A 26,399-nucleotide genomic window follows, 5' to 3' on the forward strand; every position below is an offset into this window, starting at 1 on the left:
AGCCTTAAGCTGCATTGCTGCTGTGATCTGACGAGAGCAGGCACATTCAGCTTAGAATGGCCGTTGACAGCAGCTGTTCAATTTGAACCTTCTTTTACTATCTCATAGAGAAACTAACACAATTTTCAGGTTCAAAAAGGTCAACGGAACTTGGGATTCCCAGCCAGTCTCCCATGCTGGTACTTGCCAAGCCTTAAGCTGCATTGCTGCTGCGATCTGACGAGAGCAGGCACATTCAGCTTAGAATGGCCGTTGACAGCAGCTGTTCAATTTGAACCTTCTTTTACCATCTTTGACAGAGAAACTAACAATTTTCAGGTTCAAAAAGGTCAACGGAACTTGGGATTCCCAGCCAGTCTCCCATGCTGGTACTTGCCAAGCCTTAAGCTGCATTGCTGCTGCGATCTGATGAGAGCAGGCACATTCAGCTTAGAATGGCCGTTGACAGCAGCTGTTCAATTTGAACCTTCTTTTACTATCTCATAGAGAAACTAACACAATTTTCAGGTTCAAAAAGGTCAACGGAACTTGGGATTCCCAGCCAGTCTCCCATGCTGGTACTTGCCAAGCCTTAAGCTGCATTGCTGCTGCGATCTGACGAGAGCAGGCACATTCAGCTTAGAATGGCCGTTGACAGCAGCTGTTCAATTTGAACCTTCTTTTACTATCTCATAGAGAAACTAACACAATTTTCAGGTTCAAAAAGGTCAACGGAACTTGGGATTCCCAGCCAGTCTCCCATGCTGGTACTTGCCAAGCCTTAAGCTGCATTGATGCTGCGATCTGACGAGAGCAGGCACATTCAGCTTAGAATGGCCGTTGACAGCAGCTGTTCAGTTTGAACCTTCTTTTACTATCTCATAGAGAAACTAACACAATTTTCAGGTTCAAAAAGGTCAACGGAACTTGGGATTCCCAGCCAGTCTCCCATGCTGGTACTTGCCAAGCCTTAAGCTGCATTGCTGCTGCAATCTGACGAGAGCAGGCACATTCAGCTTAGAATGGCCGTTGACAGCAGCTGTTCAGTTTGAACCTTCTTTTACTATCTCATAGAGAAACTAACACAATTTTCAGGTTCAAAAAGGTCAACGGAACTTGGGATTCCCAGCCAGTCTCCCATGCTGGTACTTGCCAAGCCTTAAGCTGCATTGCTGCTGCGATCTGACGAGAGCAGGCACATTCAGCTTAGAATGGCCGTTGACAGCAGCTGTTCAATTTGAACCTTCTTTTACCATCTTTGACAGAGAAACTAACAATTTTCAGGTTCAAAAAGGTCAACGGAACTTGGGATTCCCAGCCAGTCTCCCATGCTGGTACTTGCCAAGCCTTAAGCTGCATTGCTGCTGCGATCTGACGAGAGCAGGCACATTCAGCTTAGAATGGCCGTTGACAGCAGCTGTTCAATTTGAACCTTCTTTTACTATCTCATAGAGAAACTAACACAATTTTCAGGTTCAAAAAGGTCAACGGAACTTGGGATTCCCAGCCAGTCTCCCATGCTGGTACTTGCCAAGCCTTAAGCTGCATTGCTGCTGCGATCTGACGAGAGCAGGCACATTCAGCTTAGAATGGCTGTTGACAGCAGCTGTTCAATTTGAACCTTCTTTTACTATCTCATAGAGAAACTAACACAATTTTCAGGTTCAAAAAGGTCAACGGAACTTGGGATTCCCAGCCAGTCTCCCATGCTGGTACTTGCCAAGCCTTAAGCTGCATTGCTGCTGCAATCTGACGAGAGCAGGCACATTCAGCTTAGAATGGCCGTTGACAGCAGCTGTTCAGTTTGAACCTTCTTTTACTATCTCATAGAGAAACTAACACAATTTTCAAGTTCAAAAAGGTCAACGGAACTTGGGATTCCCAGCCAGTCTCCCATGCTGGTACTTGCCAAGCCTTAAGCTGCATTGCTGCTGCGATCTGACGAGAGCAGGCACATTCAGCTTAGAATGGCCGTTGACAGCAGCTGTTCAATTTGAACCTTCTTTTACTATCTCATAGAGAAACTAACACAATTTTCAGGTTCAAAAAGGTCAACGGAACTTGGGATTCCCAGCCAGTCTCCCATGCTGGTACTTGCCAAGCCTTAAGCTGCATTGCTGCTGCGATCTGACGAGAGCAGGCACATTCAGCTTAGAATGGCCGTTGACAGCAGCTGTTCAATTTGAACCTTCTTTTACTATCTCATAGAGAAACTAACACAATTTTCATGTTCAAAAAGGTCAACGGAACTTGGGATTCCCAGCCAGTCTCCCATGCTGGTACTTGCCAAGCCTTAAGCTGCATTGCTGCTGCGATCTGACGAGAGCAGGCACATTCAGCTTAGAATGGCCATTGACAGCAGCTGTTCAATTTGAACCTTCTTTTACCATCTTTGACAGAGAAACTAACAATTTTCAGGTTCAAAAAGGTCAACGGAACTTGGGATTCCCAGCCAGTCTCCCATGCTGGTACTTGCCAAGCCTTAAGCTGCATTGCTGCTGCGATCTGACGAGAGCAGGCACATTCAGCTTAGAATGGCCGTTGACAGCAGCTGTTCAATTTGAACCTTCTTTTACTATCTCATAGAGAAACTAACACAATTTTCAGGTTCAAAAAGGTCAACGGAACTTGGGATTCCCAGCCAGTCTCCCATGCTGGTACTTGCCAAGCCTTAAGCTGCATTGCTGCTGCGATCTGACGAGAGCAGGCACATTCAGCTTAGAATTGCTGTTGACAGCAGCTGTTCAATTTGAACCTTCTTTTACTATCTCATAGAGAAACTAACACAATTTTCAGGTTCAAAAAGGTCAACGGAACTTGGGATTCCCAGCCAGTCTCCCATGCTGGTACTTGCCAAGCCTTAAGCTGCATTGATGCTGCGATCTGACGAGAGCAGGCACATTCAGCTTAGAATGGCCGTTGACAGCAGCTGTTCAGTTTGAACCTTCTTTTACTATCTCATAGAGAAACGAACACAATTTTCAGGTTCAAAAAGGTCAACGGAACTTGGGATTCCCAGCCAGTCTCCCATGCTGGTACTTGCCAAGCCTTAAGCTGCATTGCTGCTGCAATCTGACGAGAGCAGGCACATTCAGCTTAGAATGGCCGTTGACAGCAGCTGTTCAGTTTGAACCTTCTTTTACTATCTCATAGAGAAACTAACACAATTTTCAGGTTCAAAAAGGTCAACGGAACTTGGGATTCCCAGCCAGTCTCCCATGCTGGTACTTGCCAAGCCTTAAGCTGCATTGCTGCTGCGATCTGACGAGAGCAGGCACATTCAGCTTAGAATGGCCGTTGACAGCAGCTGTTCAGTTTGAACCTTCTTTTACTATCTCATAGAGAAACTAACACAATTTTCAGGTTCAAAAAGGTCAACGGAACTTGGGATTCCCAGCCAGTCTCCCATGCTGGTACTTGCCAAGCCTTAAGCTGCATTGCTGCTGCGATCTGACGATAGCAGGCACATTCAGCTTAGAATGGCCGTTGACAGCAGCTGTTCAGTTTGAACCTTCTTTTACTATCTCATAGAGAAACTAACACAATTTTCAGGTTCAAAAAGGTCAACGGAACTTGGGATTCCCAGCCAGTCTCCCATGCTGGTACTTGCCAAGCCTTAAGCTGCATTGCTGCTGCGATCTGACGAGAGCAGGCACATTCAGCTTAGAATGGCCGTTGACAGCAGCTGTTCAATTTGAACCTTCTTTTACCATCTTTGACAGAGAAACTAACAATTTTCAGGTTCAAAAAGGTCAACGGAACTTGGGATTCCCAGCCAGTCTCCCATGCTGGTACTTGCCAAGCCTTAAGCTGCATTGCTGCTGCGATCTGACGAGAGAAGGCACATTTAGCTTAGAATGGCCGTTGACAGCAGCTGTTCAATTTGAACCTTCTTTTACTATCTCATAGAGAAACTAACACAATTTTCAGGTTCAAAAAGGTCAACGGAACTTGGGATTCCCAGCCAGTCTCCCATGCTGGTACTTGCCAAGCCTTAAGCTGCATTGCTGCTGCAATCTGACGAGAGCAGGCACATTCAGCTTAGAATGGCCGTTGACAGCAGCTGTTCAGTTTGAACCTTCTTTTACTATCTCATAGAGAAACTAACACAATTTTCAGGTTCAAAAAGGTCAACAGAACTTGGGATTCCCAGCCAGTCTCCCATGCTGGTACTTGCCAAGCCTTAAGCTGCATTGCTGCTGCGATCTGACGAGAGCAGGCACATTCAGCTTAGAATGGCCGTTGACAGCAGCTGTTCAATTTGAACCTTCTTTTACCATCTTTGACAGAGAAACTTACAATTTTCAGGTTCAAAAAGGTCAACAGAACTTGGGATTCCCAGCCAGTCTCCCATGCTGGTACTTGTCAAGCCTTAAGCTGCATTGCTGCTGCGATCTGACGAGAGCAGGCACATTCAGCTTAGAATGGCCGTTGACAGCAGCTGTTCAATTTGAACCTTCTTTTACTATCTCATAGAGAAACTAACACAATTTTCAGGTTCAAAAAGGTCAACGGAACTTGGGATTCCCAGCCAGTCTCCCATGCTGGTACTTGCCAAGCCTTAAGCAGCATTGATGCTGCGATCTGACGAGAGCAGGCACATTCAGCTTAGAATGGCCGTTGACAGCAGCTGTTCAATTTGAACCTTCTTTTACCATCTTTGACAGAGAAACTAACAATTTTCAGGTTCAAAAAGGTCAACGGAACTTGGGATTCCCAGCCAGTCTCCCATGCTGGTACTTGCCAAGCCTTAAGCTGCATTGCTGCTGCGATCTGACGAGAGCAGGCACATTCAGCTTAGAATGGCCGTTGACAGCAGCTGTTCAATTTGAACCTTCTTTTACTATCTCATAGAGAAACTAACACAATTTTCAGGTTCAAAAAGGTCAACGGAACTTGGGATTCCCAGCCAGTCTCCCATGCTGGTACTTGCCAAGCCTTAAGCTGCATTGCTGCTGCGATCTGACGAGAGCAGGCACATTCAGCTTAGAATGGCTGTTGACAGCAGCTGTTCAATTTGAACCTTCTTTTACTATCTCATAGAGAAACTAACACAATTTTCAGGTTCAAAAGGGTCAACGGAACTTGGGATTCCCAGCCAGTCTCCCATGCTGGTACTTGCCAAGCCTTAAGCTGCATTGATGCTGCGATCTGACGAGAGCAGGCACATTCAGCTTAGAATGGCCGTTGACAGCAGCTGTTCAGTTTGAACCTTCTTTTACTATCTCATAGAGAAACGAACACAATTTTCAGGTTCAAAAAGGTCAACGGAACTTGGGATTCCCAGCCAGTCTCCCATGCTGGTACTTGCCAAGCCTTAAGCTGCATTGCTGCTGCGATCTGACGAGAGCAGGCACATTCAGCTTAGAATTGCTGTTGACAGCAGCTGTTCAATTTGAACCTTCTTTTACTATCTCATAGAGAAACTAACACAATTTTCAGGTTCAAAAAGGTCAACGGAACTTGGGATTCCCAGCCAGTCTCCCATGCTGGTACTTGCCAAGCCTTAAGCTGCATTGCTGCTGCGATCTGACGAGAGCAGGCACATTCAGCTTAGAATGGCCGTTGACAGCAGCTGTTCAATTTGAACCTTCTTTTACCATCTTTGACAGAGAAACTTACAATTTTCAGGTTCAAAAAGGTCAACGGAACTTGGGATTCCCAGCCAGTCTCCCATGCTGGTACTTGCCAAGCCTTAAGCTGCATTGCTGCTGCGATCTGACAAGAGCAGGCACATTCAGCTTAGAATGGCCGTTGACAGCAGCTGTTCAATTTGAACCTTCTTTTACTATCTCATAGAGAAACTAACACAATTTTCAGGTTCAAAAAGGTCAACAGAACTTGGGATTCCCAGCCAGTCTCCCATGCTGGTACTTGCCAAGCCTTAAGCTGCATTGCTGCTGCGATCTGACGATAGCAGGCACATTCAGCTTAGAATGGCCGTTGACAGCAGCTGTTCAGTTTGAACCTTCTTTTACTATCTCATAGAGAAACTAACACAATTTTCAGGTTCAAAAAGGTCAACAGAACTTGGGATTCCAAGCCAGTCTCCCATGCTGGTACTTGCCAAGCCTTAAGCTGCATTGCTGCTGCGATCTGACGAGAGCAGGCACATTCAGCTTAGAATGGCCGTTGACAGCAGCTGTTCAATTTGAACCTTCTTTTACCATCTTTGACAGAGAAACTAACAATTTTCAGGTTCAAAAAGGTCAACGGAACTTGGGATTCCCAGCCAGTCTCCCATGCTGGTACTTGCCAAGCCTTAAGCTGCATTGCTGCTGCGATCTGACGAGAGCAGGCACATTCAGCTTAGAATGGCCGTTGACAGCAGCTGTTCAATTTGAACCTTCTTTTACTATCTCATAGAGAAACTAACACAATTTTCAGGTTCAAAAAGGTCAACGGAACTTGGGATTCCCAGCCAGTCTCCCATGCTGGTACTTGCCAAGCCTTAAGCTGCATTGCTGCTGCAATCTGACGAGAGCAGGCACATTCAGCTTAGAATGGCCGTTGACAGCAGCTGTTCAGTTTGAACCTTCTTTTACTATCTCATAGAGAAACTAACACAATTTTCAGGTTCAAAAAGGTCAACGGAACTTTGGATTCCCAGCCAGTCTCCCATGCTGGTACTTGCCAAGCCTTAAGCTGCATTGCTGCTGCGATCTGACGAGAGCAGGCACATTCAGCTTAGAATGGCCGTTGACAGCAGCTGTTCAATTTGAACCTTCTTTTACCATCTTTGACAGAGAAACTTACAATTTTCAGGTTCAAAAATGTCAACGGAACTTGGGATTCCCAGCCAGTCTCCCATGCTGGTACTTGCCAAGCCTTAAGCTGCATTGCTGCTGCGATCTGACGAGAGCAGGCACATTCAGCTTAGAATGGCCGTTGACAGCAGCTGTTCAATTTGAACCTTCTTTTACTATCTCATAGAGAAACTAACACAATTTTCAGGTTCAAAAAGGTCAACGGAACTTGGGATTCCCAGCCAGTCTCCCATGCTGGTACTTGCCAAGCCTTAAGCTGCATTGCTGCTGCGATCTGACGATAGCAGGCACATTCAGCTTAGAATGGCCGTTGACAGCAGCTGTTCAGTTTGAACCTTCTTTTACTATCTCATAGAGAAACTAACACAATTTTCAGGTTCAAAAAGGTCAACGGAACTTGGGATTCCCAGCTAGTCTCCCAAGCTGGTACTTGCCAAGCCTTAAGCTGCATTGCTGCTGCGATCTGACGAGAGCAGGCACATTCAGCTTAGAATGGCCGTTGACAACAGCTGTTCAATTTGAACCTTCTTTTACCATCTTTGACAGAGAAACTAACAATTTTCAGGTTCAAAAAGGTCAACGGAACTTGGGATTCCCAGCCAGTCTCCCATGCTGGTACTTGCCAAGCCTTAAGCTGCATTGCTGCTGCGATCTGACGAGAGCAGGCACATTCAGCTTAGAATGGCCGTTGACAGCAGCTGTTCAATTTGAACCTTCTTTTACTATCTCATAGAGAAACTAACACAATTTTCAGGTTCAAAAAGGTCAACGGAACTTTGGATTCCCAGCCAGGCTCCCATGCTGGTACTTGCCAAGCCTTAAGCTGCATTGCTGCTGCAATCTGACAAGAGCAGGCACATTCAGCTTAGAATGGCCGTTGACAGCAGCTCTTCAGTTTGAACCTTCTTTTACTATCTCATAGAGAAACTAACACAATTTTCAGGTTCAAAAAGGTCAACGGAAATTGGGATTCCTAGCCAGTCTCCCATGCTGGTACTTGCCAAGCCTTAAGCTGCATTGCTGCTGCGATCTGACGAGAGCAGGCACATTCAGCTTAGAATGGCCGTTGACAGCAGCTGTTCAATTTGAACCTTCTTTTACCATCTTTGACAGAGAAACTTACAATTTTCAGGTTCAAAAAGGTCAACGGAACTTGGGATTCCCAGCCAGTCTCCCATGCTGGTACTTGCCAAGCCTTAAGCTGCATTGCTGCTGCGATCTGACAAGAGCAGGCACATTCAGCTTAGAATGGCCGTTGACAGCAGCTGTTCAATTTGAACCTTCTTTTACTATCTCATAGAGAAACTAACACAATTTTCAGGTTCAAAAAGGTCAACGGAACTTGGGATTCCCAGCCAGTCTCCCATGCTGGTACTTGCCAAGCCTTAAGCTGCATTGCTGCTGCGATCTGACGAGAGCAGGCACATTCAGCTTAATTTGGCCGTTGACAGCAGCTGTTCAATTTGAACCTTCTTTTACCATCTTTGACAGAGAAACTAACAATTTTCAGGTTCAAAAAGGTCAACGGAACTTGGGATTCCCAGCCAGTCTCCCATGCTGGTACTTGCCAAGCCTTAAGCTGCATTGCTGCTGCGATCTGACGAGAGCAGGCACATTCAGCTTAGAATGGCTGTTGACAGCAGCTGTTCAATTTGAACCTTCTTTTACTATCTCATAGAGAAACTAACACAATTTTCAGGTTCAAAAAGGTCAACGGAACTTGGGATTCCCAGCCAGTCTCCCATGCTGGTACTTGCCAAGCCTTAAGCTGCATTGATGCTGCGATCAGACGAGAGCAGGCACATTCAGCTTAGAATGGCCGTTGACAGCAGCTGTTCAGTTTGAACCTTCTTTTACTATCTCATAGAGAAACTAACACAATTTTCAGGTTCAAAAAGGTCAACGGAACTTGGGATTCCCAGCCAGTCTCCCATGCTGGTACTTGACAAGCCTTAAGCTGCATTGCTGCTGCAATCTGACGAGAGCAGGCACATTCAGCTTAGAATGGCCGTTGACAGCAGCTGTTCAATTTGAACCTTCTTTTACTATCTCATAGAGAAACTAACACAATTTTCAGGTTCAAAAAGGTCAATGGAACTTGGGATTCCCAGCCAGTCTCCCATGCTGGTACTTGCCAAGCCTTAAGCTGCATTGCTGCTGCGATCTGACGAGAGCAGGCACATTCAGCTTAGAATGGCCGTTGACAGCAGCTGTTCAATTTGAACCTTCTTTTACTATCTCATAGAGAAACTAACACAATTTTCAGGTTCAAAAAGGTCAACGGAACTTGGGATTCCCAGCCAGTCTCCCATGCTGGTACTTGCCAAGCCTTAAGCTGCATTGCTGCTGCGATCTGACGAGAGCAGGCACATTCAGCTTAATTTGGCCGTTGACAGCAGCTGTTCAATTTGAACCTTCTTTTACCATCTTTGACAGAGAAACTAACAATTTTCAGGTTCAAAAAGGTCAACGGAACTTGGGATTCCCAGCCAGTCTCCCATGCTGGTACTTGCCAAGCCTTAAGCTGCATTGCTGCTGCGATCTGACGAGAGCAGGCACATTCAGCTTAGAATGGCTGTTGACAGCAGCTGTTCAATTTGAACCTTCTTTTACTATCTCATAGAGAAACTAACACAATTTTCAGGTTCAAAAAGGTCAACGGAACTTGGGATTCCCAGCCAGTCTCCCATGCTGGTACTTGCCAAGCCTTAAGCTGCATTGATGCTGCGATCAGACGAGAGCAGGCACATTCAGCTTAGAATGGCCGTTGACAGCAGCTGTTCAGTTTGAACCTTCTTTTACTATCTCATAGAGAAACTAACACAATTTTCAGGTTCAAAAAGGTCAACGGAACTTGGGATTCCCAGCCAGTCTCCCATGCTGGTACTTGCCAAGCCTTAAGCTGCATTGCTGCTGCAATCTGACGAGAGCAGGCACATTCAGCTTAGAATGGCCGTTGACAGCAGCTGTTCAATTTGAACCTTCTTTTACTATCTCATAGAGAAACTAACACAATTTTCAGGTTCAAAAAGGTCAACGGAACTTGGGATTCCCAGCCAGTCTCCCATGCTGGTACTTGCCAAGCCTTAAGCTGCATTGCTGCTGCGATCTGACGAGAGCAGGCACATTCAGCTTAGAATGGCCGTTGACAGCAGCTGTTCAATTTGAACCTTCTTTTACTATCTCATAGAGAAACTAACACAATTTTCAGGTTCAAAAAGGTCAACGGAACTTGGGATTCCCAGCCAGTCTCCCATGCTGGTACTTGCCAAGCCTTAAGCTGCATTGCTGCTGCGATCTGACGAGAGCAGGCACATTCAGCTTAGAATGGCCGTTGACAGCAGCTGTTCAATTTGAACCTTCTTTTACCATCTTTGACAGAGAAACTAACAATTTTCAGGTTCAAAAAGGTCAACGGAACTTGGGATTCCCAGCCAGTCTCCCATGCTGGTACTTGCCAAGCCTTAAGCTGCATTGCTGCTGCGATCTGACGAGAGCAGGCACATTCAGCTTAGAATGGCCGTTGACAGCAGCTGTTCAATTTGAACCTTCTTTTACTATCTCATAGAGAAACTAACACAATTTTCAGGTTCAAAAAGGTCAACGGAACTTGGGATTCCCAGCCAGTCTCCCATGCTGGTACTTGCCAAGCCTTAAGCTGCATTGCTGCTGTGATCTGACGAGAGCAGGCACATTCAGCTTAGAATGGCTGTTGACAGCAGCTGTTCAATTTGAACCTTCTTTTACTATCTCATAGAGAAACTAACACAATTTTCAGGTTCAAAAGGGTCAACGGAACTTGGGATTCCCAGCCAGTCTCCCATGCTGGTACTTGCCAAGCCTTAAGCTGCATTGATGCTGCGATCTGACGAGAGCAGGCACATTCAGCTTAGAATGGCCGTTGACAGCAGCTGTTCAGTTTGAACCTTCTTTTACTATCTCATAGAGAAACGAACACAATTTTCAGGTTCAAAAAGGTCAACGGAACTTGGGATTCCCAGCCAGTCTCCCATGCTGGTACTTGCCAAGCCTTAAGCTGCATTGCTGCTGCGATCTGACGAGAGCAGGCACATTCAGCTTAGAATTGCTGTTGACAGCAGCTGTTCAATTTGAACCTTCTTTTACTATCTCATAGAGAAACTAACACAATTTTCAGGTTCAAAAAGGTCAACGGAACTTGGGATTCCCAGCCAGTCTCCCATGCTGGTACTTGCCAAGCCTTAAGCTGCATTGCTGCTGCGATCTGACGAGAGCAGGCACATTCAGCTTAGAATGGCCGTTGACAGCAGCTGTTCAATTTGAACCTTCTTTTACCATCTTTGACAGAGAAACTTACAATTTTCAGGTTCAAAAAGGTCAACGGAACTTGGGATTCCCAGCCAGTCTCCCATGCTGGTACTTGCCAAGCCTTAAGCTGCATTGCTGCTGCGATCTGACAAGAGCAGGCACATTCAGCTTAGAATGGCCGTTGACAGCAGCTGTTCAATTTGAACCTTCTTTTACTATCTCATAGAGAAACTAACACAATTTTCAGGTTCAAAAAGGTCAACAGAACTTGGGATTCCCAGCCAGTCTCCCATGCTGGTACTTGCCAAGCCTTAAGCTGCATTGCTGCTGCGATCTGACGATAGCAGGCACATTCAGCTTAGAATGGCCGTTGACAGCAGCTGTTCAGTTTGAACCTTCTTTTACTATCTCATAGAGAAACTAACACAATTTTCAGGTTCAAAAAGGTCAACAGAACTTGGGATTCCAAGCCAGTCTCCCATGCTGGTACTTGCCAAGCCTTAAGCTGCATTGCTGCTGCGATCTGACGAGAGCAGGCACATTCAGCTTAGAATGGCCGTTGACAGCAGCTGTTCAATTTGAACCTTCTTTTACCATCTTTGACAGAGAAACTAACAATTTTCAGGTTCAAAAAGGTCAACGGAACTTGGGATTCCCAGCCAGTCTCCCATGCTGGTACTTGCCAAGCCTTAAGCTGCATTGCTGCTGCGATCTGACGAGAGCAGGCACATTCAGCTTAGAATGGCCGTTGACAGCAGCTGTTCAATTTGAACCTTCTTTTACTATCTCATAGAGAAACTAACACAATTTTCAGGTTCAAAAAGGTCAACGGAACTTGGGATTCCCAGCCAGTCTCCCATGCTGGTACTTGCCAAGCCTTAAGCTGCATTGCTGCTGCAATCTGACGAGAGCAGGCACATTCAGCTTAGAATGGCCGTTGACAGCAGCTGTTCAGTTTGAACCTTCTTTTACTATCTCATAGAGAAACTAACACAATTTTCAGGTTCAAAAAGGTCAACGGAACTTTGGATTCCCAGCCAGTCTCCCATGCTGGTACTTGCCAAGCCTTAAGCTGCATTGCTGCTGCGATCTGACGAGAGCAGGCACATTCAGCTTAGAATGGCCGTTGACAGCAGCTGTTCAATTTGAACCTTCTTTTACCATCTTTGACAGAGAAACTTACAATTTTCAGGTTCAAAAATGTCAACGGAACTTGGGATTCCCAGCCAGTCTCCCATGCTGGTACTTGCCAAGCCTTAAGCTGCATTGCTGCTGCGATCTGACGAGAGCAGGCACATTCAGCTTAGAATGGCCGTTGACAGCAGCTGTTCAATTTGAACCTTCTTTTACTATCTCATAGAGAAACTAACACAATTTTCAGGTTCAAAAAGGTCAACGGAACTTGGGATTCCCAGCCAGTCTCCCATGCTGGTACTTGCCAAGCCTTAAGCTGCATTGCTGCTGCGATCTGACGATAGCAGGCACATTCAGCTTAGAATGGCCGTTGACAGCAGCTGTTCAGTTTGAACCTTCTTTTACTATCTCATAGAGAAACTAACACAATTTTCAGGTTCAAAAAGGTCAACGGAACTTGGGATTCCCAGCTAGTCTCCCAAGCTGGTACTTGCCAAGCCTTAAGCTGCATTGCTGCTGCGATCTGACGAGAGCAGGCACATTCAGCTTAGAATGGCCGTTGACAACAGCTGTTCAATTTGAACCTTCTTTTACCATCTTTGACAGAGAAACTAACAATTTTCAGGTTCAAAAAGGTCAACGGAACTTGGGATTCCCAGCCAGTCTCCCATGCTGGTACTTGCCAAGCCTTAAGCTGCATTGCTGCTGCGATCTGACGAGAGCAGGCACATTCAGCTTAGAATGGCCGTTGACAGCAGCTGTTCAATTTGAACCTTCTTTTACTATCTCATAGAGAAACTAACACAATTTTCAGGTTCAAAAAGGTCAACGGAACTTTGGATTCCCAGCCAGGCTCCCATGCTGGTACTTGCCAAGCCTTAAGCTGCATTGCTGCTGCAATCTGACAAGAGCAGGCACATTCAGCTTAGAATGGCCGTTGACAGCAGCTCTTCAGTTTGAACCTTCTTTTACTATCTCATAGAGAAACTAACACAATTTTCAGGTTCAAAAAGGTCAACGGAAATTGGGATTCCTAGCCAGTCTCCCATGCTGGTACTTGCCAAGCCTTAAGCTGCATTGCTGCTGCGATCTGACGAGAGCAGGCACATTCAGCTTAGAATGGCCGTTGACAGCAGCTGTTCAATTTGAACCTTCTTTTACCATCTTTGACAGAGAAACTTACAATTTTCAGGTTCAAAAAGGTCAACGGAACTTGGGATTCCCAGCCAGTCTCCCATGCTGGTACTTGCCAAGCCTTAAGCTGCATTGCTGCTGCGATCTGACAAGAGCAGGCACATTCAGCTTAGAATGGCCGTTGACAGCAGCTGTTCAATTTGAACCTTCTTTTACTATCTCATAGAGAAACTAACACAATTTTCAGGTTCAAAAAGGTCAACGGAACTTGGGATTCCCAGCCAGTCTCCCATGCTGGTACTTGCCAAGCCTTAAGCTGCATTGCTGCTGCGATCTGACGAGAGCAGGCACATTCAGCTTAATTTGGCCGTTGACAGCAGCTGTTCAATTTGAACCTTCTTTTACCATCTTTGACAGAGAAACTAACAATTTTCAGGTTCAAAAAGGTCAACGGAACTTGGGATTCCCAGCCAGTCTCCCATGCTGGTACTTGCCAAGCCTTAAGCTGCATTGCTGCTGCGATCTGACGAGAGCAGGCACATTCAGCTTAGAATGGCTGTTGACAGCAGCTGTTCAATTTGAACCTTCTTTTACTATCTCATAGAGAAACTAACACAATTTTCAGGTTCAAAAAGGTCAACGGAACTTGGGATTCCCAGCCAGTCTCCCATGCTGGTACTTGCCAAGCCTTAAGCTGCATTGATGCTGCGATCAGACGAGAGCAGGCACATTCAGCTTAGAATGGCCGTTGACAGCAGCTGTTCAGTTTGAACCTTCTTTTACTATCTCATAGAGAAACTAACACAATTTTCAGGTTCAAAAAGGTCAACGGAACTTGGGATTCCCAGCCAGTCTCCCATGCTGGTACTTGCCAAGCCTTAAGCTGCATTGCTGCTGCAATCTGACGAGAGCAGGCACATTCAGCTTAGAATGGCCAATGACAGCATCTGTTCAGTTTGAACCTTCTTTTACTATCTCATAGAGAAACTAACACAATTTTCAGGTTCAAAAAGGTCAACGGAACTTGGGATTCCCAGCCAGTCTCCCATGCTGGTACTTGCCAAGCCTTAAGCTGCATTGCTGCTGCGATCTGACGAGAGCAGGCACATTCAGCTTAGAATGGCCGTTGACAGCAGCTGTTCAATTTGAACCTTCTTTTACTATCTCATAGAGAAACTAACACAATTTTCAGGTTCAAAAAGGTCAACGGAACTTGGGATTCCCAGCCAGTCTCCCATGCTGGTACTTGCCAAGCCTTAAGCTGCATTGCTGCTGCGATCTGACGAGAGCAGGCACATTCAGCTTAGAATGGCCGTTGACAGCAGCTGTTCAATTTGAACCTTCTTTTACTATCTCATAGAGAAACTAACACAATTTTCAGGTTCAAAAAGGTCAACGGAACTTGGGATTCCCAGCCAGTCTCCCATGCTGGTACTTGCCAAGCCTTAAGCTGCATTGCTGCTGCGATCTGACGAGAGCAGGCACATTCAGCTTAGAATGGCCATTGACAGCAGCTGTTCAATTTGAACCTTCTTTTACCATCTTTGACAGAGAAACTAACAATTTTCAGGTTCAAAAAGGTCAACGGAACTTGGGATTCCCAGCCAGTCTCCCATGCTGGTACTTGCCAAGCCTTAAGCTGCATTGCTGCTGCGATCTGACGAGAGCAGGCACATTCAGCTTAGAATGGCCGTTGACAGCAGCTGTTCAATTTGAACCTTCTTTTACTATCTCATAGAGAAACTAACACAATTTTCAGGTTCAAAAAGGTCAACGGAACTTGGGATTCCCAGCCAGTCTCCCATGCTGGTACTTGCCAAGCCTTAAGCTGCATTGCTGCTGCGATCTGACGAGAGCAGGCACATTCAGCTTAGAATGGCTGTTGACAGCAGCTGTTCAATTTGAACCTTCTTTTACTATCTCATAGAGAAACTAACACAATTTTCAGGTTCAAAAAGGTCAACGGAACTTGGGATTCCCAGCCAGTCTCCCATGCTGGTACTTGCCAAGCCTTAAGCTGCATTGCTGCTGCAATCTGACAAGAGCAGGCACATTCAGCTTAGAATGGCCGTTGACAGCAGCTGTTCAGTTTGAACCTTCTTTTACTATCTCATAGAGAAACTAACACAATTTTCAGGTTCAAAAAGGTCAACGGAACTTGGGATTCCCAGCCAGTCTCCCATGCTGGTACTTGCCAAGCCTTAAGCTGCATTGCTGCTGCGATCTGACGAGAGCAGGCACATTCAGCTTAGAATGGCCGTTGACAGCAGCTGTTCAATTTGAACCTTCTTTTACTATCTCATAGAGAAACTAACACAATTTTCAGGTTCAAAAAGGTCAACGGAACTTGGGATTCCCAGCCAGTCTCCCATGCTGGTACTTGCCAAGCCTTAAGCTGCATTGCTGCTGCGATCTGACGAGAGCAGGCACATTCAGCTTAGAATGGCCGTTGACAGCAGCTGTTCAATTTGAACCTTCTTTTACTATCTCATAGAGAAACTAACACAATTTTCAGGTTCAAAAAGGTCAACGGAACTTGGGATTCCCAGCCAGTCTCCCATGCTGGTACTTGCCAAGCCTTAAGCTGCATTGCTGCTGCGATCTGACGAGAGCAGGCACATTCAGCTTAGAATGGCCGTTGACAGCAGCTGTTCAGTTTGAACCTTCTTTTACTATCTCATAGAGAAACTAACACAATTTTCAGGTTCAAAAAGGTCAACGGAACTTGGGATTCCCAGCCAGTCTCCCATGCTGGTACTTGCCAAGCCTTAAGCTGCATTGCTGCTGCGATCTGACGAGAGCAGGCACATTCAGCTTAGAATGGCCGTTGACAGCAGCTGTTCAATTTGAACCTTCTTTTACCATCTTTGACAGAGAAACTAACAATTTTCAGGTTCAAAAAGGTCAACGGAACTTGGGATTCCCAGCCAGTCTCCCATGCTGGTACTTGCCAAGCCTTAAGCTGCATTGCTGCTGCGATCTGACGAGAGCAGGCACATTCAGCTTAGAATGGCCGTTGACAGCAGCTGTTCAATTTGAACCTTCTTTTACTATCTCATAGAGAAACTAACACAATTTTCAGGTTCAAAAAGGTCAACGGAACTTGGGATTCCCAGCCAGTCTCCCATGCTGGTACTTGCCAAGCCTTAAGCTGCATTGCTGCTGCGATCTGACGAGAGCAGGCACATTCAGCTTAGAATGGCTGTTGACAGCAGCTGTTCAATTTGAACCTTCTTTTACTATCTCATAGAGAAACTAACACAATTTTCAGGTTCAAAAAGGTCAACGGAACTTGGGATTCCCAGCCAGTCTCCCATGCTGGTACTTGCCAAGCCTTAAGCTGCATTGCTGCTGCAATCTGACAAGAGCAGGCACATTCAGCTTAGAATGGCCGTTGACAGCAGCTGTTCAGTTTGAACCTTCTTTTACTATCTCATAGAGAAACTAACACAATTTTCAGGTTCAAAAAGGTCAACGGAACTTGGGATTCCCAGCCAGTCTCCCATGCTGGTACTTGCCAAGCCTTAAGCTGCATTGCTGCTGCGATCTGACGAGAGCAGGCACATTCAGCTTAGAATGGCCGTTGACAGCAGCTGTTCAATTTGAACCTTCTTTTACTATCTCATAGAGAAACTAACACAATTTTCAGGTTCAAAAAGGTCAACGGAACTTGGGATTCCCAGCCAGTCTCCCATGCTGGTACTTGCCAAGCCTTAAGCTGCATTGCTGCTGCGATCTGATGAGAGCAGGCACATTCAGCTTAGAATGGCCGTTGACAGCAGCTGTTCAATTTGAACCTTCTTTTACTATCTCATAGAGAAACTAACACAATTTTCAGGTTCAAAAAGGTCAACGGAACTTGGGATTCCCAGCCAGTCTCCCATGCTGGTACTTGCCAAGCCTTAAGCTGCATTGCTGCTGCGATCTGACGAGAGCAGGCACATTCAGCTTAGAATGGCTGTTGACAGCAGCTGGTCAATTTGAACCTTCTTTTACTATCTCATAGAGAAACTAACACAATTTTCAGGTTCAAAAAGGTCAACGGAACTTGGGATTCCCAGCCAGTCTCCCATGCTGGTACTTGCCAAGCCTTAAGCTGCATTGATGCTGCGATCTGACGAGAGCAGGCACATTCAGCTTAGAATGGCCGTTGACAGCAGCTGTTCAGTTTGAACCTTCTTTTACTATCTCATAGAGAAACTAACACAATTTTCAGGTTCAAAAAGGTCAACGGAACTTGGGATTCCCAGCCAGTCTCCCATGCTGGTACTTGCCAAGCCTTAAGCTGCATTGCTGCTGCAATCTGACGAGAGCAGGCACATTCAGCTTAGAATGGCCGTTGACAGCAGCTGTTCAGTTTGAACCTTCTTTTACTATCTCATAGAGAAACTAACACAATTTTCAGGTTCAAAAAGGTCAACGGAACTTGGGATTCCCAGCCAGTCTCCCATGCTGGTACTTGCCAAGCCTTAAGCTGCATTGCTGCTGCGATCTGACGAGAGCAGGCACATTCAGCTTAGAATGGCCGTTGACAGCAGCTGTTCAATTTGAACCTTCTTTTACCATCTTTGACAGAGAAACTAACAATTTTCAGGTTCAAAAAGGTCAACGGAACTTGGGATTCCCAGCCAGTCTCCCATGCTGGTACTTGCCAAGCCTTAAGCTGCATTGCTGCTGCGATCTGACGAGAGCAGGCACATTCAGCTTAGAATGGCCGTTGACAGCAGCTGTTCAATTTGAACCTTCTTTTACTATCTCATAGAGAAACTAACACAATTTTCAGGTTCAAAAAGGTCAACGGAACTTGGGATTCCCAGCCAGTCTCCCATGCTGGTACTTGCCAAGCCTTAAGCTGCATTGCTGCTGCGATCTGACGAGAGCAGGCACATTCAGCTTAGAATGGCTGTTGACAGCAGCTGTTCAATTTGAACCTTCTTTTACTATCTCATAGAGAAACTAACACAATTTTCAGGTTCAAAAAGGTCAACGGAACTTGGGATTCCCAGCCAGTCTCCCATGCTGGTACTTGCCAAGCCTTAAGCTGCATTGCTGCTGCAATCTGACGAGAGCAGGCACATTCAGCTTAGAATGGCCATTGACAGCAGCTGTTCAGTTTGAACCTTCTTTTACTATCTCATAGAGAAACTAACACAATTTTCAAGTTCAAAAAGGTCAACGGAACTTGGGATTCCCAGCCAGTCTCCCATGCTGGTACTTGCCAAGCCTTAAGCTGCATTGCTGCTGCGATCTGACGAGAGCAGGCACATTCAGCTTAGAATGGCCGTTGACAGCAGCTGTTCAATTTGAACCTTCTTTTACTATCTCATAGAGAAACTAACACAATTTTCAGGTTCAAAAAGGTCAACGGAACTTGGGATTCCCAGCCAGTCTCCCATGCTGGTACTTGCCAAGCCTTAAGCTGCATTGCTGCTGCAATCTGACGAGAGCAGGCACATTCAGCTTAGAATGGCCGTTGACAGCAGCTGTTCAATTTGAACCTTCTTTTACTATCTCATTGAGAAACTAACACAATTTTCAGGTTCAAAAAGGTCAACGGAACTTGGGATTCCCAGCCAGTCTCCCATGCTGGTACTTGCCAAGCCTTAAGCTGCATTGCTGCTGCGATCTGACGAGAGCAGGCACATTCAGCTTAGAATGGCCGTTGACAGCAGCTGTTCAGTTTGAACCTTCTTTTACTATCTCATAGAGAAACTAACACAATTTTCAGGTTCAAAAAGGTCAACGGAACTTGGGATTCCCAGCCAGTCTCCCATGCTGGTACTTGCCAAGCCTTAAGCTGCATTGCTGCTGCGATCTGACGAGAGCAGGCACATTCAGCTTAGAATGGCCGTTGACAGCAGCTGTTCAATTTGAACCTTCTTTTACTATCTCATAGAGAAACTAACACAATTTTCAGGTTCAAAAAGGTCAACGGAACTTGGGATTCCCAGCCAGTCTCCCATGCTGGTACTTGCCAAGCCTTAAGCTGCATTGATGCTGCGATCTGACGAGAGCAGGCACATTCAGCTTAGAATGGCCGTTGACAGCAGCTGTTCAGTTTGAACCTTCTTTTACTATCTCATAGAGAAACTAACACAATTTTCAGGTTCAAAAAGGTCAACGGAACTTGGGATTCCCAGCCAGTCTCCCATGCTGGTACTTGCCAAGCCTTAAGCTGCATTGCTGCTGCGATCTGACGAGAGCAGGCACATTCAGCTTAGAATGGCTGTTGACAGCAGCTGTTCAATTTGAACCTTCTTTTACTATCTCATAGAGAAACTAACACAATTTTCAGGTTCAAAAAGGTCAACGGAACTTGGGATTCCCAGCCAGTCTCCCATGCTGGTACTTGCCAAGCCTTAAGCTGCATTGCTGCTGCAATCTGACGAGAGCAGGCACATTCAGCTTAGAATGGCCATTGACAGCAGCTGTTCAGTTTGAACCTTCTTTTACTATCTCATAGAGAAACTAACACAATTTTCAGGTTCAAAAAGGTCAACGGAACTTGGGATTCCCAGCCAGTCTCCCATGCTGGTACTTGCCAAGCCTTAAGCTGCATTGATGCTGCGATCTGACGAGAGCAGGCACATTCAGCTTAGAATGGCCGTTGACAGCAGCTGTTCAGTTTGAACCTTCTTTTACTATCTCATAGAGAAACTAACACAATTTTCAGGTTCAAAAAGGTCAACGGAACTTGGGATTCCCAGCCAGTCTCCCATGCTGGTACTTGCCAAGCCTTAAGCTGCATTGCTGCTGCGATCTGACGAGAGCAGGCACATTCAGCTTAGAATGGCTGTTGACAGCAGCTGTTCAATTTGAACCTTCTTTTACTATCTCATAGAGAAACTAACACAATTTTCAGGTTCAAAAAGGTCAACGGAACTTGGGATTCCCAGCCAGTCTCCCATGCTGGTACTTGCCAAGCCTTAAGCTGCATTGCTGCTGCAATCTGACGAGAGCAGGCACATTCAGCTTAGAATGGCCATTGACAGCAGCTGTTCAGTTTGAACCTTCTTTTACTATCTCATAGAGAAACTAACACAATTTTCAAGTTCAAAAAGGTCAACGGAACTTGGGATTCCCAGCCAGTCTCCCATGCTGGTACTTGCCAAGCCTTAAGCTGCATTGCTGCTGCGATCTGACGAGAGCAGGCACATTCAGCTTAGAATGGCCGTTGACAGCAGCTGTTCAATTTGAACCTTCTTTTACTATCTCATAGAGAAACTAACACAATTTTCAGGTTCAAAAAGGTCAACGGAACTTGGGATTCCCAGCCAGTCTCCCATGCTGGTACTTGCCAAGCCTTAAGCTGCATTGCTGCTGCAATCTGACGAGAGCAGGCACATTCAGCTTAGAATGGCCGTTGACAGCAGCTGTTCAATTTGAACCTTCTTTTACTATCTCATTGAGAAACTAACACAATTTTCAGGTTCAAAAAGGTCAACGGAACTTGGGATTCCCAGCCAGTCTCCCATGCTGGTACTTGCCAAGCCTTAAGCTGCATTGCTGCTGCGATCTGACGAGAGCAGGCACATTCAGCTTAGAATGGCCGTTGACAGCAGCTGTTCAGTTTGAACCTTCTTTTACTATCTCATAGAGAAACTAACACAATTTTCAGGTTCAAAAAGGTCAACGGAACTTGGGATTCCCAGCCAGTCTCCCATGCTGGTACTTGCCAAGCCTTAAGCTGCATTGCTGCTGCGATCTGACGAGAGCAGGCACATTCAGCTTAGAATGGCCGTTGACAGCAGCTGTTCAATTTGAACCTTCTTTTACTATCTCATAGAGAAACTAACACAATTTTCAGGTTCAAAAAGGTCAACGGAACTTGGGATTCCCAGCCAGTCTCCCATGCTGGTACTTGCCAAGCCTTAAGCTGCATTGATGCTGCGATCTGACGAGAGCAGGCACATTCAGCTTAGAATGGCCGTTGACAGCAGCTGTTCAGTTTGAACCTTCTTTTACTATCTCATAGAGAAACTAACACAATTTTCAGGTTCAAAAAGGTCAACGGAACTTGGGATTCCCAGCCAGTCTCCCATGCTGGTACTTGCCAAGCCTTAAGCTGCATTGCTGCTGCAATCTGACGAGAGCAGGCACATTCAGCTTAGAATGGCCGTTGACAGCAGCTGTTCAGTTTGAACCTTCTTTTACTATCTCATAGAGAAACTAACACAATTTTCAGGTTCAAAAAGGTCAACGGAACTTGGGATTCCCAGCCAGTCTCCCATGCTGGTACTTGCCAAGCCTTAAGCTGCATTGCTGCTGCAATCTGACGAGAGCAGGCACATTCAGCTTAGAATGGCCGTTGACAGCAGCTGTTCAATTTGAACCTTCTTTTACCATCTTTGACAGAGAAACTAACAATTTTCAGGTTCAAAAAGGTCAACGGAACTTGGGATTCCCAGCCAGTCTCCCATGCTGGTACTTGCCAAGCCTTAAGCTGCATTGCTGCTGCGATCTGACGAGAGCAGGCACATTCAGCTTAGAATGGCCGTTGGCAGCAGCTGTTCAATTTGAACCTTCTTTTACTATCTCATAGAGAAACTAACACAATTTTCAGGTTCAAAAAGGTCAACGGAACTTGGGATTCCCAGCCAGTCTCCCATGCTGGTACTTGCCAAGCCTTAAGCTGCATTGCTGCTGCGATCTGACGAGAGCAGGCACATTCAGCTTAGAATGGCTGTTGACAGCAGCTGTTCAATTTGAACCTTCTTTTACTATCTCATAGAGAAACTAACACAATTTTCAGGTTCAAAAAGGTCAACGGAACTTGGGATTCCCAGCCAGTCTCCCATGCTGATACTTGCCAAGCCTTAAGCTGCATTGCTGCTGCAATCTGACGAGAGCAGGCACATTCAGCTTAGAATGGCCGTTGACAGCAGCTGTTCAGTTTGAACCTTCTTTTACTATCTCATAGAGAAACTAACACAATTTTCAAGTTCAAAAAGGTCAACGGAACTTGGGATTCCCAGCCAGTCTCCCATGCTGGTACTTGCCAAGCCTTAAGCTGCATTGCTGCTGCGATCTGACGAGAGCAGGCACATTCAGCTTAGAATGGCCGTTGACAGCAGCTGTTCAATTTGAACCTTCTTTTACTATCTCATAGAGAAACTAACACAATTTTCAGGTTCAAAAAGGTCAACGGAACTTGGGATTCCCAGCCAGTCTCCCATGCTGGTACTTGCCAAGCCTTAAGCTGCATTGCTGCTGCGATCTGACGAGAGCAGGCACATTCAGCTTAGAATGGCCGTTGACAGCAGCTGTTCAATTTGAACCTTCTTTTACTATCTCATAGAGAAACTAACACAATTTTCAGGTTCAAAAAGGTCAACGGAACTTGGGATTCCCAGCCAGTCTCCCATGCTGGTACTTGCCAAGCCTTAAGCTGCATTGCTGCTGCAATCTGACGAGAGCAGGCACATTCAGCTTAGAATGGCCATTGACAGCAGCTGTTCAATTTGAACCTTCTTTTACCATCTTTGACAGAGAAACTAACAATTTTCAGGTTCAAAAAGGTCAACGGAACTTGGGATTCCCAGCCAGTCTCCCATGCTGGTACTTGCCAAGCCTTAAGCTGCATTGCTGCTGCGATCTGACGAGAGCAGGCACATTCAGCTTAGAATGGCCGTTGACAGCAGCTGTTCAATTTGAACCTTCTTTTACTATCTCATAGAGAAACTAACACAATTTTCAGGTTCAAAAAGGTCAACGGAACTTGGGATTCCCAGCCAGTCTCCCATGCTGGTACTTGCCAAGCCTTAAGCTGCATTGCTGCTGCGATCTGACGAGAGCAGGCACATTCAGCTTAGAATTGCTGTTGACAGCAGCTGTTCAATTTGAACCTTCTTTTACTATCTCATAGAGAAACTAACACAATTTTCAGGTTCAAAAAGGTCAACGGAACTTGGGATTCCCAGCCAGTCTCCCATGCTGGTACTTGCCAAGCCTTAAGCTGCATTGATGCTGCGATCTGACGAGAGCAGGCACATTCAGCTTAGAATGGCCGTTGACAGCAGCTGTTCAGTTTGAACCTTCTTTTACTATCTCATAGAGAAACGAACACAATTTTCAGGTTCAAAAAGGTCAACGGAACTTGGGATTCCCAGCCAGTCTCCCATGCTGGTACTTGCCAAGCCTTAAGCTGCATTGCTGCTGCAATCTGACGAGAGCAGGCACATTCAGCTTAGAATGGCCGTTGACAGCAGCTGTTCAGTTTGAACCTTCTTTTACTATCTCATAGAGAAACTAACACAATTTTCAGGTTCAAAAAGGTCAACGGAACTTGGGATTCCCAGCCAGTCTCCCATGCTGGTACTTGCCAAGCCTTAAGCTGCATTGCTGCTGCGATCTGACGAGAGCAGGCACATTCAGCTTAGAATGGCCGTTGACAGCAGCTGTTCAGTTTGAACCTTCTTTTACTATCTCATAGAGAAACTAACACAATTTTCAGGTTCAAAAAGGTCAACGGAACTTGGGATTCCCAGCCAGTCTCCCATGCTGGTACTTGCCAAGCCTTAAGCTGCATTGCTGCTGCGATCTGACGATAGCAGGCACATTCAGCTTAGAATGGCCGTTGACAGCAGCTGTTCAGTTTGAACCTTCTTTTACTATCTCATAGAGAAACTAACACAATTTTCAGGTTCAAAAAGGTCAACAGAACTTGGGATTCCCAGCTAGTCTCCCATGCTGGTACTTGCCAAGCCTTAAGCTGCATTGCTGCTGCGATCTGACGAGAGCAGGCACATTCAGCTTAGAATGGCCGTTGACAGCAGCTGTTCAATTTGAACCTTCTTTTACCATCTTTGACAGAGAAACTAACAATTTTCAGGTTCAAAAAGGTCAACGGAACTTGGGATTCCCAGCCAGTCTCCCATGCTGGTACTTGCCAAGCCTTAAGCTGCATTGCTGCTGCGATCTGACGAGAGAAGGCACATTCAGCTTAGAATGGCCGTTGACAGCAGCTGTTCAATTTGAACCTTCTTTTACTATCTCATAGAGAAACTAACACAATTTTCAGGTTCAAAAAGGTCAACGGAACTTGGGATTCCCAGCCAGTCTCCCATGCTGGTACTTGCCAAGCCTTAAGCTGCATTGCTGCTGCAATCTGACGAGAGCAGGCACATTCAGCTTAGAATGGCCGTTGACAGCAGCTGTTCAGTTTGAACCTTCTTTTACTATCTCATAGAGAAACTAACACAATTTTCAGGTTCAAAAAGGTCAACAGAACTTGGGATTCCCAGCCAGTCTCCCATGCTGGTACTTGCCAAGCCTTAAGCTGCATTGCTGCTGCGATCTGACGAGAGCAGGCACATTCAGCTTAGAATGGCCGTTGACAGCAGCTGTTCAATTTGAACCTTCTTTTACCATCTTTGACAGAGAAACTTACAATTTTCAGGTTCAAAAAGGTCAACAGAACTTGGGATTCCCAGCCAGTCTCCCATGCTGGTACTTGCCAAGCCTTAAGCTGCATTGCTGCTGCGATCTGACGAGAGCAGGCACATTCAGCTTAGAATGGCCGTTGACAGCAGCTGTTCAATTTGAACCTTCTTTTACTATCTCATAGAGAAACTAACACAATTTTCAGGTTCAAAAAGGTCAACGGAACTTGGGATTCCCAGCCAGTCTCCCATGCTGGTACTTGCCAAGCCTTAAGCAGCATTGATGCTGCGATCTGACGAGAGCAGGCACATTCAGCTTAGAATGGCCGTTGACAGCAGCTGTTCAATTTGAACCTTCTTTTACCATCTTTGACAGAGAAACTAACAATTTTCAGGTTCAAAAAGGTCAACGGAACTTGGGATTCCCAGCCAGTCTCCCATGCTGGTACTTGCCAAGCCTTAAGCTGCAATGCTGCTGCGATCTGACGAGAGCAGGCACATTCAGCTTAGAATGGCCGTTGACAGCAGCTGTTCAATTTGAACCTTCTTTTACTATCTCATAGAGAAACTAACACAATTTTCAGGTTCAAAAAGGTCAACGGAACTTGGGATTCCCAGCCAGTCTCCCATGCTGGTACTTGCCAAGCCTTAAGCTGCATTGCTGCTGCGATCTGACGAGAGCAGGCACATTCAGCTTAGAATGGCTGTTGACAGCAGCTGTTCAATTTGAACCTTCTTTTACTATCTCATAGAGAAACTAACACAATTTTCAGGTTCAAAAGGGTCAACGGAACTTGGGATTCCCAGCCAGTCTCCCATGCTGGTACTTGCCAAGCCTTAAGCTGCATTGATGCTGCGATCTGACGAGAGCAGGCACATTCAGCTTAGAATGGCCGTTGACAGCAGCTGTTCAGTTTGAACCTTCTTTTACTATCTCATAGAGAAACTAACACAATTTTCAGGTTCAAAAAGGTCAACGGAACTTGGGATTCCCAGCTAGTCTCCCAAGCTGGTACTTGCCAAGCCTTAAGCTGCATTGCTGCTGCGATCTGACGAGAGCAGGCACATTCAGCTTAGAATGGCCGTTGACAACAGCTGTTCAATTTGAACCTTCTTTTACCATCTTTGACAGAGAAACTAACAATTTTCAGGTTCAAAAAGGTCAACGGAACTTGGGATTCCCAGCCAGTCTCCCATGCTGGTACTTGCCAAGCCTTAAGCTGCATTGCTGCTGCGATCTGACGAGAGCAGGCACATTCAGCTTAGAATGGCCGTTGACAGCAGCTGTTCAATTTGAACCTTCTTTTACTATCTCATAGAGAAACTAACACAATTTTCAGGTTCAAAAAGGTCAACGGAACTTTGGATTCCCAGCCAGGCTCCCATGCTGGTACTTGCCAAGCCTTAAGCTGCATTGCTGCTGCAATCTGACAAGAGCAGGCACATTCAGCTTAGAATGGCCGTTGACAGCAGCTCTTCAGTTTGAACCTTCTTTTACTATCTCATAGAGAAACTAACACAATTTTCAGGTTCAAAAAGGTCAACGGAAATTGGGATTCCTAGCCAGTCTCCCATGCTGGTACTTGCCAAGCCTTAAGCTGCATTGCTGCTGCGATCTGACGAGAGCAGGCACATTCAGCTTAGAATGGCCGTTGACAGCAGCTGTTCAATTTGAACCTTCTTTTACCATCTTTGACAGAGAAACTTACAATTTTCA

General features: G+C 45.8%; 103 pseudogenes; all 103 read right to left on the minus strand.

Annotated features, from left to right (window-relative positions):
* Positions 1–328: 328 nt before the first annotated feature.
* On the minus strand, positions 329–446 carry LOC140098640 (5S ribosomal RNA; annotated as a pseudogene).
* Positions 447–5,619: 5,173 nt separating this feature from the next.
* On the minus strand, positions 5,620–5,738 carry LOC140089000 (5S ribosomal RNA; annotated as a pseudogene).
* Positions 5,739–5,808: 70 nt separating this feature from the next.
* Positions 5,809–5,927, minus strand: LOC140095692 (5S ribosomal RNA; annotated as a pseudogene).
* Positions 5,928–5,997: 70 nt separating this feature from the next.
* Positions 5,998–6,116, minus strand: LOC140087407 (5S ribosomal RNA; annotated as a pseudogene).
* Positions 6,117–6,186: 70 nt separating this feature from the next.
* LOC140099606 (5S ribosomal RNA) lies at positions 6,187–6,305 on the minus strand (annotated as a pseudogene).
* A 70-nt stretch (positions 6,306–6,375) lies between these two features.
* Positions 6,376–6,494, minus strand: LOC140086888 (5S ribosomal RNA; annotated as a pseudogene).
* Positions 6,495–6,942: 448 nt separating this feature from the next.
* LOC140094677 (5S ribosomal RNA) lies at positions 6,943–7,061 on the minus strand (annotated as a pseudogene).
* Positions 7,062–7,131: 70 nt separating this feature from the next.
* On the minus strand, positions 7,132–7,250 carry LOC140082160 (5S ribosomal RNA; annotated as a pseudogene).
* Positions 7,251–7,320: 70 nt separating this feature from the next.
* On the minus strand, positions 7,321–7,439 carry LOC140099607 (5S ribosomal RNA; annotated as a pseudogene).
* Positions 7,440–7,887: 448 nt separating this feature from the next.
* Positions 7,888–8,006, minus strand: LOC140089001 (5S ribosomal RNA; annotated as a pseudogene).
* A 70-nt stretch (positions 8,007–8,076) lies between these two features.
* On the minus strand, positions 8,077–8,195 carry LOC140085857 (5S ribosomal RNA; annotated as a pseudogene).
* A 70-nt stretch (positions 8,196–8,265) lies between these two features.
* On the minus strand, positions 8,266–8,384 carry LOC140090092 (5S ribosomal RNA; annotated as a pseudogene).
* A 70-nt stretch (positions 8,385–8,454) lies between these two features.
* LOC140084816 (5S ribosomal RNA) lies at positions 8,455–8,573 on the minus strand (annotated as a pseudogene).
* A 70-nt stretch (positions 8,574–8,643) lies between these two features.
* On the minus strand, positions 8,644–8,762 carry LOC140093941 (5S ribosomal RNA; annotated as a pseudogene).
* Positions 8,763–9,021: 259 nt separating this feature from the next.
* LOC140085858 (5S ribosomal RNA) lies at positions 9,022–9,140 on the minus strand (annotated as a pseudogene).
* A 70-nt stretch (positions 9,141–9,210) lies between these two features.
* Positions 9,211–9,329, minus strand: LOC140090094 (5S ribosomal RNA; annotated as a pseudogene).
* A 70-nt stretch (positions 9,330–9,399) lies between these two features.
* On the minus strand, positions 9,400–9,518 carry LOC140084817 (5S ribosomal RNA; annotated as a pseudogene).
* A 70-nt stretch (positions 9,519–9,588) lies between these two features.
* LOC140086889 (5S ribosomal RNA) lies at positions 9,589–9,707 on the minus strand (annotated as a pseudogene).
* A 70-nt stretch (positions 9,708–9,777) lies between these two features.
* On the minus strand, positions 9,778–9,896 carry LOC140099608 (5S ribosomal RNA; annotated as a pseudogene).
* A 70-nt stretch (positions 9,897–9,966) lies between these two features.
* Positions 9,967–10,085, minus strand: LOC140099610 (5S ribosomal RNA; annotated as a pseudogene).
* A 70-nt stretch (positions 10,086–10,155) lies between these two features.
* LOC140099611 (5S ribosomal RNA) lies at positions 10,156–10,274 on the minus strand (annotated as a pseudogene).
* Positions 10,275–10,344: 70 nt separating this feature from the next.
* Positions 10,345–10,463, minus strand: LOC140097675 (5S ribosomal RNA; annotated as a pseudogene).
* Positions 10,464–10,533: 70 nt separating this feature from the next.
* LOC140084240 (5S ribosomal RNA) lies at positions 10,534–10,652 on the minus strand (annotated as a pseudogene).
* Positions 10,653–10,722: 70 nt separating this feature from the next.
* LOC140095216 (5S ribosomal RNA) lies at positions 10,723–10,841 on the minus strand (annotated as a pseudogene).
* Positions 10,842–10,911: 70 nt separating this feature from the next.
* Positions 10,912–11,030, minus strand: LOC140099612 (5S ribosomal RNA; annotated as a pseudogene).
* A 70-nt stretch (positions 11,031–11,100) lies between these two features.
* LOC140089002 (5S ribosomal RNA) lies at positions 11,101–11,219 on the minus strand (annotated as a pseudogene).
* Positions 11,220–11,289: 70 nt separating this feature from the next.
* LOC140095694 (5S ribosomal RNA) lies at positions 11,290–11,408 on the minus strand (annotated as a pseudogene).
* Positions 11,409–11,478: 70 nt separating this feature from the next.
* On the minus strand, positions 11,479–11,597 carry LOC140087408 (5S ribosomal RNA; annotated as a pseudogene).
* Positions 11,598–11,667: 70 nt separating this feature from the next.
* Positions 11,668–11,786, minus strand: LOC140099614 (5S ribosomal RNA; annotated as a pseudogene).
* Positions 11,787–11,856: 70 nt separating this feature from the next.
* On the minus strand, positions 11,857–11,975 carry LOC140086890 (5S ribosomal RNA; annotated as a pseudogene).
* A 70-nt stretch (positions 11,976–12,045) lies between these two features.
* Positions 12,046–12,164, minus strand: LOC140091406 (5S ribosomal RNA; annotated as a pseudogene).
* A 259-nt stretch (positions 12,165–12,423) lies between these two features.
* Positions 12,424–12,542, minus strand: LOC140094678 (5S ribosomal RNA; annotated as a pseudogene).
* Positions 12,543–12,612: 70 nt separating this feature from the next.
* Positions 12,613–12,731, minus strand: LOC140082161 (5S ribosomal RNA; annotated as a pseudogene).
* Positions 12,732–12,801: 70 nt separating this feature from the next.
* LOC140099615 (5S ribosomal RNA) lies at positions 12,802–12,920 on the minus strand (annotated as a pseudogene).
* Positions 12,921–13,179: 259 nt separating this feature from the next.
* Positions 13,180–13,298, minus strand: LOC140097310 (5S ribosomal RNA; annotated as a pseudogene).
* A 70-nt stretch (positions 13,299–13,368) lies between these two features.
* LOC140089003 (5S ribosomal RNA) lies at positions 13,369–13,487 on the minus strand (annotated as a pseudogene).
* Positions 13,488–13,557: 70 nt separating this feature from the next.
* Positions 13,558–13,676, minus strand: LOC140085860 (5S ribosomal RNA; annotated as a pseudogene).
* A 70-nt stretch (positions 13,677–13,746) lies between these two features.
* Positions 13,747–13,865, minus strand: LOC140090095 (5S ribosomal RNA; annotated as a pseudogene).
* A 70-nt stretch (positions 13,866–13,935) lies between these two features.
* LOC140084818 (5S ribosomal RNA) lies at positions 13,936–14,054 on the minus strand (annotated as a pseudogene).
* Positions 14,055–14,124: 70 nt separating this feature from the next.
* On the minus strand, positions 14,125–14,243 carry LOC140097483 (5S ribosomal RNA; annotated as a pseudogene).
* Positions 14,244–14,313: 70 nt separating this feature from the next.
* LOC140099616 (5S ribosomal RNA) lies at positions 14,314–14,432 on the minus strand (annotated as a pseudogene).
* Positions 14,433–14,502: 70 nt separating this feature from the next.
* Positions 14,503–14,621, minus strand: LOC140099617 (5S ribosomal RNA; annotated as a pseudogene).
* A 70-nt stretch (positions 14,622–14,691) lies between these two features.
* On the minus strand, positions 14,692–14,810 carry LOC140082828 (5S ribosomal RNA; annotated as a pseudogene).
* Positions 14,811–14,880: 70 nt separating this feature from the next.
* Positions 14,881–14,999, minus strand: LOC140099618 (5S ribosomal RNA; annotated as a pseudogene).
* Positions 15,000–15,069: 70 nt separating this feature from the next.
* On the minus strand, positions 15,070–15,188 carry LOC140090096 (5S ribosomal RNA; annotated as a pseudogene).
* Positions 15,189–15,258: 70 nt separating this feature from the next.
* LOC140096338 (5S ribosomal RNA) lies at positions 15,259–15,377 on the minus strand (annotated as a pseudogene).
* A 70-nt stretch (positions 15,378–15,447) lies between these two features.
* LOC140099621 (5S ribosomal RNA) lies at positions 15,448–15,566 on the minus strand (annotated as a pseudogene).
* A 70-nt stretch (positions 15,567–15,636) lies between these two features.
* LOC140099622 (5S ribosomal RNA) lies at positions 15,637–15,755 on the minus strand (annotated as a pseudogene).
* A 70-nt stretch (positions 15,756–15,825) lies between these two features.
* On the minus strand, positions 15,826–15,944 carry LOC140099623 (5S ribosomal RNA; annotated as a pseudogene).
* Positions 15,945–16,014: 70 nt separating this feature from the next.
* Positions 16,015–16,133, minus strand: LOC140099624 (5S ribosomal RNA; annotated as a pseudogene).
* Positions 16,134–16,203: 70 nt separating this feature from the next.
* Positions 16,204–16,322, minus strand: LOC140099625 (5S ribosomal RNA; annotated as a pseudogene).
* A 70-nt stretch (positions 16,323–16,392) lies between these two features.
* On the minus strand, positions 16,393–16,511 carry LOC140090097 (5S ribosomal RNA; annotated as a pseudogene).
* Positions 16,512–16,581: 70 nt separating this feature from the next.
* LOC140096339 (5S ribosomal RNA) lies at positions 16,582–16,700 on the minus strand (annotated as a pseudogene).
* A 70-nt stretch (positions 16,701–16,770) lies between these two features.
* Positions 16,771–16,889, minus strand: LOC140099627 (5S ribosomal RNA; annotated as a pseudogene).
* Positions 16,890–16,959: 70 nt separating this feature from the next.
* LOC140100698 (5S ribosomal RNA) lies at positions 16,960–17,078 on the minus strand (annotated as a pseudogene).
* A 70-nt stretch (positions 17,079–17,148) lies between these two features.
* LOC140090098 (5S ribosomal RNA) lies at positions 17,149–17,267 on the minus strand (annotated as a pseudogene).
* Positions 17,268–17,337: 70 nt separating this feature from the next.
* Positions 17,338–17,456, minus strand: LOC140084241 (5S ribosomal RNA; annotated as a pseudogene).
* A 70-nt stretch (positions 17,457–17,526) lies between these two features.
* LOC140086891 (5S ribosomal RNA) lies at positions 17,527–17,645 on the minus strand (annotated as a pseudogene).
* Positions 17,646–17,715: 70 nt separating this feature from the next.
* Positions 17,716–17,834, minus strand: LOC140099628 (5S ribosomal RNA; annotated as a pseudogene).
* A 70-nt stretch (positions 17,835–17,904) lies between these two features.
* On the minus strand, positions 17,905–18,023 carry LOC140099629 (5S ribosomal RNA; annotated as a pseudogene).
* A 70-nt stretch (positions 18,024–18,093) lies between these two features.
* Positions 18,094–18,212, minus strand: LOC140090099 (5S ribosomal RNA; annotated as a pseudogene).
* A 70-nt stretch (positions 18,213–18,282) lies between these two features.
* On the minus strand, positions 18,283–18,401 carry LOC140091702 (5S ribosomal RNA; annotated as a pseudogene).
* Positions 18,402–18,471: 70 nt separating this feature from the next.
* Positions 18,472–18,590, minus strand: LOC140099630 (5S ribosomal RNA; annotated as a pseudogene).
* A 70-nt stretch (positions 18,591–18,660) lies between these two features.
* Positions 18,661–18,779, minus strand: LOC140086892 (5S ribosomal RNA; annotated as a pseudogene).
* Positions 18,780–18,849: 70 nt separating this feature from the next.
* LOC140099632 (5S ribosomal RNA) lies at positions 18,850–18,968 on the minus strand (annotated as a pseudogene).
* A 70-nt stretch (positions 18,969–19,038) lies between these two features.
* LOC140099633 (5S ribosomal RNA) lies at positions 19,039–19,157 on the minus strand (annotated as a pseudogene).
* A 70-nt stretch (positions 19,158–19,227) lies between these two features.
* On the minus strand, positions 19,228–19,346 carry LOC140084242 (5S ribosomal RNA; annotated as a pseudogene).
* Positions 19,347–19,416: 70 nt separating this feature from the next.
* LOC140090100 (5S ribosomal RNA) lies at positions 19,417–19,535 on the minus strand (annotated as a pseudogene).
* Positions 19,536–19,605: 70 nt separating this feature from the next.
* LOC140091703 (5S ribosomal RNA) lies at positions 19,606–19,724 on the minus strand (annotated as a pseudogene).
* Positions 19,725–19,794: 70 nt separating this feature from the next.
* On the minus strand, positions 19,795–19,913 carry LOC140084243 (5S ribosomal RNA; annotated as a pseudogene).
* Positions 19,914–19,983: 70 nt separating this feature from the next.
* Positions 19,984–20,102, minus strand: LOC140090102 (5S ribosomal RNA; annotated as a pseudogene).
* A 70-nt stretch (positions 20,103–20,172) lies between these two features.
* LOC140091704 (5S ribosomal RNA) lies at positions 20,173–20,291 on the minus strand (annotated as a pseudogene).
* Positions 20,292–20,361: 70 nt separating this feature from the next.
* LOC140099634 (5S ribosomal RNA) lies at positions 20,362–20,480 on the minus strand (annotated as a pseudogene).
* Positions 20,481–20,550: 70 nt separating this feature from the next.
* On the minus strand, positions 20,551–20,669 carry LOC140086894 (5S ribosomal RNA; annotated as a pseudogene).
* A 70-nt stretch (positions 20,670–20,739) lies between these two features.
* On the minus strand, positions 20,740–20,858 carry LOC140099635 (5S ribosomal RNA; annotated as a pseudogene).
* A 70-nt stretch (positions 20,859–20,928) lies between these two features.
* Positions 20,929–21,047, minus strand: LOC140099636 (5S ribosomal RNA; annotated as a pseudogene).
* Positions 21,048–21,117: 70 nt separating this feature from the next.
* LOC140084244 (5S ribosomal RNA) lies at positions 21,118–21,236 on the minus strand (annotated as a pseudogene).
* Positions 21,237–21,306: 70 nt separating this feature from the next.
* LOC140086895 (5S ribosomal RNA) lies at positions 21,307–21,425 on the minus strand (annotated as a pseudogene).
* A 70-nt stretch (positions 21,426–21,495) lies between these two features.
* On the minus strand, positions 21,496–21,614 carry LOC140086897 (5S ribosomal RNA; annotated as a pseudogene).
* Positions 21,615–21,684: 70 nt separating this feature from the next.
* Positions 21,685–21,803, minus strand: LOC140085040 (5S ribosomal RNA; annotated as a pseudogene).
* Positions 21,804–21,873: 70 nt separating this feature from the next.
* Positions 21,874–21,992, minus strand: LOC140090103 (5S ribosomal RNA; annotated as a pseudogene).
* A 70-nt stretch (positions 21,993–22,062) lies between these two features.
* On the minus strand, positions 22,063–22,181 carry LOC140095232 (5S ribosomal RNA; annotated as a pseudogene).
* A 70-nt stretch (positions 22,182–22,251) lies between these two features.
* LOC140099637 (5S ribosomal RNA) lies at positions 22,252–22,370 on the minus strand (annotated as a pseudogene).
* A 70-nt stretch (positions 22,371–22,440) lies between these two features.
* LOC140099639 (5S ribosomal RNA) lies at positions 22,441–22,559 on the minus strand (annotated as a pseudogene).
* Positions 22,560–22,629: 70 nt separating this feature from the next.
* On the minus strand, positions 22,630–22,748 carry LOC140091705 (5S ribosomal RNA; annotated as a pseudogene).
* Positions 22,749–22,818: 70 nt separating this feature from the next.
* On the minus strand, positions 22,819–22,937 carry LOC140099640 (5S ribosomal RNA; annotated as a pseudogene).
* Positions 22,938–23,007: 70 nt separating this feature from the next.
* Positions 23,008–23,126, minus strand: LOC140095217 (5S ribosomal RNA; annotated as a pseudogene).
* A 70-nt stretch (positions 23,127–23,196) lies between these two features.
* On the minus strand, positions 23,197–23,315 carry LOC140084245 (5S ribosomal RNA; annotated as a pseudogene).
* A 70-nt stretch (positions 23,316–23,385) lies between these two features.
* On the minus strand, positions 23,386–23,504 carry LOC140086898 (5S ribosomal RNA; annotated as a pseudogene).
* A 70-nt stretch (positions 23,505–23,574) lies between these two features.
* On the minus strand, positions 23,575–23,693 carry LOC140099641 (5S ribosomal RNA; annotated as a pseudogene).
* Positions 23,694–23,763: 70 nt separating this feature from the next.
* Positions 23,764–23,882, minus strand: LOC140094679 (5S ribosomal RNA; annotated as a pseudogene).
* A 70-nt stretch (positions 23,883–23,952) lies between these two features.
* On the minus strand, positions 23,953–24,071 carry LOC140078531 (5S ribosomal RNA; annotated as a pseudogene).
* A 70-nt stretch (positions 24,072–24,141) lies between these two features.
* Positions 24,142–24,260, minus strand: LOC140095017 (5S ribosomal RNA; annotated as a pseudogene).
* A 70-nt stretch (positions 24,261–24,330) lies between these two features.
* On the minus strand, positions 24,331–24,449 carry LOC140086899 (5S ribosomal RNA; annotated as a pseudogene).
* Positions 24,450–24,519: 70 nt separating this feature from the next.
* LOC140080467 (5S ribosomal RNA) lies at positions 24,520–24,638 on the minus strand (annotated as a pseudogene).
* A 70-nt stretch (positions 24,639–24,708) lies between these two features.
* LOC140080468 (5S ribosomal RNA) lies at positions 24,709–24,827 on the minus strand (annotated as a pseudogene).
* Positions 24,828–24,897: 70 nt separating this feature from the next.
* On the minus strand, positions 24,898–25,016 carry LOC140092341 (5S ribosomal RNA; annotated as a pseudogene).
* Positions 25,017–25,086: 70 nt separating this feature from the next.
* Positions 25,087–25,205, minus strand: LOC140091591 (5S ribosomal RNA; annotated as a pseudogene).
* A 70-nt stretch (positions 25,206–25,275) lies between these two features.
* LOC140090105 (5S ribosomal RNA) lies at positions 25,276–25,394 on the minus strand (annotated as a pseudogene).
* A 70-nt stretch (positions 25,395–25,464) lies between these two features.
* Positions 25,465–25,583, minus strand: LOC140084246 (5S ribosomal RNA; annotated as a pseudogene).
* Positions 25,584–25,653: 70 nt separating this feature from the next.
* On the minus strand, positions 25,654–25,772 carry LOC140082162 (5S ribosomal RNA; annotated as a pseudogene).
* Positions 25,773–25,842: 70 nt separating this feature from the next.
* On the minus strand, positions 25,843–25,961 carry LOC140099643 (5S ribosomal RNA; annotated as a pseudogene).
* A 259-nt stretch (positions 25,962–26,220) lies between these two features.
* LOC140097311 (5S ribosomal RNA) lies at positions 26,221–26,339 on the minus strand (annotated as a pseudogene).
* Between the last annotated feature and the right edge of the window lie 60 nt (positions 26,340–26,399).

The sequence above is a fragment of the Engystomops pustulosus genome, chromosome 9 (genome assembly GCF_040894005.1).
Source record: "Engystomops pustulosus chromosome 9, aEngPut4.maternal, whole genome shotgun sequence".
Taxonomy (NCBI): domain Eukaryota; kingdom Metazoa; phylum Chordata; class Amphibia; order Anura; family Leptodactylidae; genus Engystomops; species Engystomops pustulosus.